The sequence below is a fragment of the Equus przewalskii genome, chromosome 5 (genome assembly GCF_037783145.1).
Source record: "Equus przewalskii isolate Varuska chromosome 5, EquPr2, whole genome shotgun sequence".
Lineage (NCBI taxonomy): Eukaryota > Metazoa > Chordata > Mammalia > Perissodactyla > Equidae > Equus > Equus przewalskii.
The window spans coordinates 39020418-39024551 of record NC_091835.1 but is presented as its reverse complement, the minus strand read 5'-3'; the positions used below and the strand labels follow the sequence as shown (position 1 = coordinate 39024551).

The following is a 4134-nucleotide window of genomic DNA, read 5'->3' as shown; positions in this document are numbered from 1 at the left end:
TGTGGTTTGATGGCTTCCTTTGGTGTTATGTTTAAATTCCTTTGGGGTTAAGTTTAGATTCCTTTCACATTTTCTTTTGTGTATTTACTAGAAGTTTTGTCTTTGTGGTTAGTGTAAGGTTCACATATAACATCCTATATGTATAACAGTTGATAGCAACTTAAATTTGAATCCAATCCAAAGCTTATCAGTTTGACTCCTACCTCACATTTTATATTTTTCATGACACATTTTACATTTTTTCATTCATCCCTTAACCTATTATGCAATTTTAGTTCATTTTACTTCTTTTATCTTTTGTCTTTCATATTGCTTTATAAGTGATTGATCTGCTATCTTTACTGTAAGTTTACTTTTTCAAGTGAGATTATTACTTTAGTATGTTTTCTTAGTATTAACTAGTGTCATTTCTTTTCAGTTTAGATAAGTCCCTTTAACATTTCTTGTAGGGCTGATTTAGCATTGATGAACTCTTTTAGCTTTTGCTTATCTGGGAAAGTCTTAATCTCTTATTCAATTCTGAACTGAAGAGAATTGCTGGGAAGAGAATTCTTGGCTGGAAATTTTTTCCTTTCAGGACTTTGAATACATCATGACACTCCCTTCTGGCCTATAAAATTTCTACTGAAATATCTCCTGATAGCTTTTTGGGATTTCCAAGTATAAAATTAATTGATTTTCTCTAGCTGCTTTTAAGATTCTCTCTTTATCCTTAAATTTTTTCACTTTAATTAAGGTGTCTTCATGTGGTTCTCATTGAACTTATCTTATTTGGAACTCTCTGGACTTCCTGGACCTGGATGTCTGTTTCCTTTCCCAGATTAAAGAAGTTTTTAGCTATTATTTCCTCAAGTGTTCTTTCTGGCCCTTTCTCTCTCTCTCTGTTCTCCTTCTGAGTATACTATAATGCCAACATTATTCCACTTGATGTTGCTCCAGAGGTTCCTTAAAGTAGCCTCACTTTTTAATATTTTTTTCATTTAGTTACTCCATCTGGGTAAGATCCATTGTGTTGTTTTCCAGCTTACTGATGTGCTTCCACATCAACCAGTCTGCAGTTGAACCCCTCTAGAGTAGTTTTCAGTTAGGTTATAACCTTCCTTTGATACTTTATTATATTTTGTCTCTTTGTTGAAGTTCTCACTGTGTTCATCCATTCTTATCCCAAGGTCAGTGAACATCTTTATGACTATTACTTTGAACTATTTATCATGGAAGTTGCTTATCTCCCTTTTGTTAAGGTCTTTCTGGGGATTTGTCTTCTTCTTTGGTTTGGAACATATTCTTTTGTCTCTTCATTTTGCCTGACTCTGTGTGTTTGTCTATATGTATTAGGCAAAACAGCTACCTCTTCCAGTCAAAGGAGTGGGTTTGTGTAGGACATGATCCATGGGGCCCCAGAAGTTAATCTACCCTGGCCTCCAAAGCCAGGTGCTAAAGAGGCATCCCCCATGTGGATCGTATACCCCTGCCAGCTATTGTGGGGCTATGGTTGCTCTACAGTGAGGACAGGGTATGCTGCACTCACCTGGTGTGGTTGTGGTACAGCTACTGCATAAGGATGGTGGGGTGCAGGGAGCTTTCCTAGCTGTAGTGTAGCTGCTCTGCAAGGGGTGGGTGGCACAGGGCACTCACCCAACCTGGTTGTGACCCAGCTGCTACGCAGAGTGTGCTGGGCTTGAGGGGCTTGCTCACCCAGTTGCGGCCTGGCTGCTGCATGGAAAGGATGAAGCACTGGTTGCTTGCCCTCTCCAGTTATGGTGAGACAACAGTGAGGAGTGTACAGTTCCCAGAGTTCTTGGCCAATCTGGTTGCAGCATAGCTGCTGCATGGGGATGGCAGAGTGAAGAGCACACCCCTAGATACTAGCAGGCTAGAGGGAGGTCTTCAAAAATGGCATCCACCAGCTCAATCACCAATATGTTAGAATGACATTGCAAAAATGGAGCCTTCCAGCATTTCCGTTACCAGAGAAAGTCACTGCAGGTTCCTGCCTCTCCAGCAGCCACTTCAGGATTAGTAAGTCGGTCACTCTCACTTATTGTTTAGGTGTCTTTCAAACTGTTGCTTTTGTGCTCAATTTAAGGGAGAGTGGTTCTGCCTGCAGGCCCTTTAAGAGTGTGTTCTCAGCTACTGTGCAGGGTGGGCTGTGTGTAGAGCATGGCCATTGGTGCTAGCAGGCTAGAAGCAGGGCACCAAAATTGGTGCTTGCCCACTCCAAAACTGGCAAGTTAGAATGAGACTGCAAAACAAACAGACATTTTGGGGACTCGTCTTTCTGATGTTGGACCTAAGGGTCAGGTGCCTGATGTGTGGCACAGTCCCTTCAATACTTGAGGGAAAGTTTTCTATTTTGTGTATCCCTTCCCAATTGTGGGACACTACACCTGGGGAGGGATCCCTGATGAGACCAAGTCTCTGCCTCTCGTAACCTTCTCCATGGGTCTCTTTTATCATTTATTGTAGAGGCACTGTCCATCCAGTTCTCAGGTCCTTTTCAGAGGGAAATTATTCCATACGGACATGTAAGTTTTTGTGTCCATGAGAGGAAGTGAATTTAGGGTTTTTCTAGCCATCTTCTTGAAATTCTGTCCTGGTTGCTTTCCTACAAGATTTTACTAATTATGAGAAAATACACTATAAATATTTTCATACAGGATTTTGTGTATTTTCAAGTTCTTAATTCACTGTGTAAATATCTTTTCCTTTCCTCTTTCTCTCCAGATGCATCTTGTACTTTTATGCCCATACTTGGAAGAAGCCCATTCATTGGCAGATTTTAAGATCTCAAACATAAAGTTTAGTGGAAAATAATTAGAAAATACACATTTCTGCATTGCATATCTGATTTCGGGCCTAGTTCATATTGCATTGAGTTGATGTTTGTGGTGGTAGGTTTTATAAAGAAAAAATGTGGAAAACTCTATCCATCAGACTTATAGTTTTGTTTTTCAAGTCAGAATATCATAATTCCTGAACCCTAATAATAAAGTATTTAATTTTGGAATGTGTTATATAAGGCTCTCTAAGAATATACTATGAGAGAAAGACAATAGATGGTTGATCCAGTCTATTACTTGTTTGAGAACAGCTTTCCAAGTAGTAACCCTTGTACTGGCTGACAAGAAGTATTTATTTAAGTCAGTTAATATTTAAAATTACTAGGAAATTTAAACTTTAAAACAGGGGGAAACAAACTTGCTATTGAGGTTGAATATATGTAGTGAGCAAATTCCCAGTTCTGTGCATCATAACCTGGACCCCAGAAATATAACGTGTTCTCTCAAAGCAGTTGTTACAAACGATGCATACGGATGTGTTCAGAAAATTAAACACTGAAATTAAAGTAATTTGGACCTATATTTTATTTTAAATGGAAAACATGATATAAGTCCATTAGCTCAAAATGTAATATGTAAAACTGTATTTTGGCTGACCTCCTGGAAATGACCCTATGTGACATGAGACAAGGTTTTAAGGGCATCAGGAGAAGAGGGAAATCCCACAAAAATCAGCAGTTAAATTTACCTATGATTTTTACTTTTTAGAAGAACTTGAAGAAGACCTAAAAGAGTAGGTGATGGTAAAGTTAGTTGAGACCTTAAAGATGGTGAAGATATGACACTTACAAGATGGACAGACGTGATTATTGGGCCACCAAGGACAAATTACAAAAACAGAATATGTAGCCTGAAAGTGGAATATGTGCCTAAATACCCAGAAGCTCTCTTATCCATAAAATTTGTGAACAAAATTAATATGAATGGAATAAATAATACCAATGGAATATTGGATGCACAGAGCACACCACTGTAAGCAAAACAGAAAATTTGTATAGCATTAAAGTTGTAGTCTAAGAACAAAGACATCTAATCCTGTGGAATGAAAATATGATGCTTCCACAATCACCAGAAAGACAATTATATAATTAGATTTAGAAGATCTCAAGTTTGTCTTAAATCAATGACTTCTACACATGTTAAAGTCTTGATTAATAATGACAATGAAAAACACCTACGTAGTGAGTAAGAGAACTCCAGCTAGTAAATATGACCTATAAAACTTTAAGACTATATTTAATATATGTGCATCTATTATATTTTCAGATATTGGAGGGAAAAAATGCAGAAAATT

The 4134-nt window shown here is 37.9% G+C and overlaps 1 pseudogene; it reads left to right on the top strand.

Annotated features, from left to right (window-relative positions):
* Nucleotides 1–3568: 3568 nt before the first annotated feature.
* LOC103567662 (ubiquitin-conjugating enzyme E2 variant 2 pseudogene) lies at nucleotides 3569–3932 on the top strand (annotated as a pseudogene).
* The last annotated feature ends 202 nt before the right edge of the window (nucleotides 3933–4134 follow it).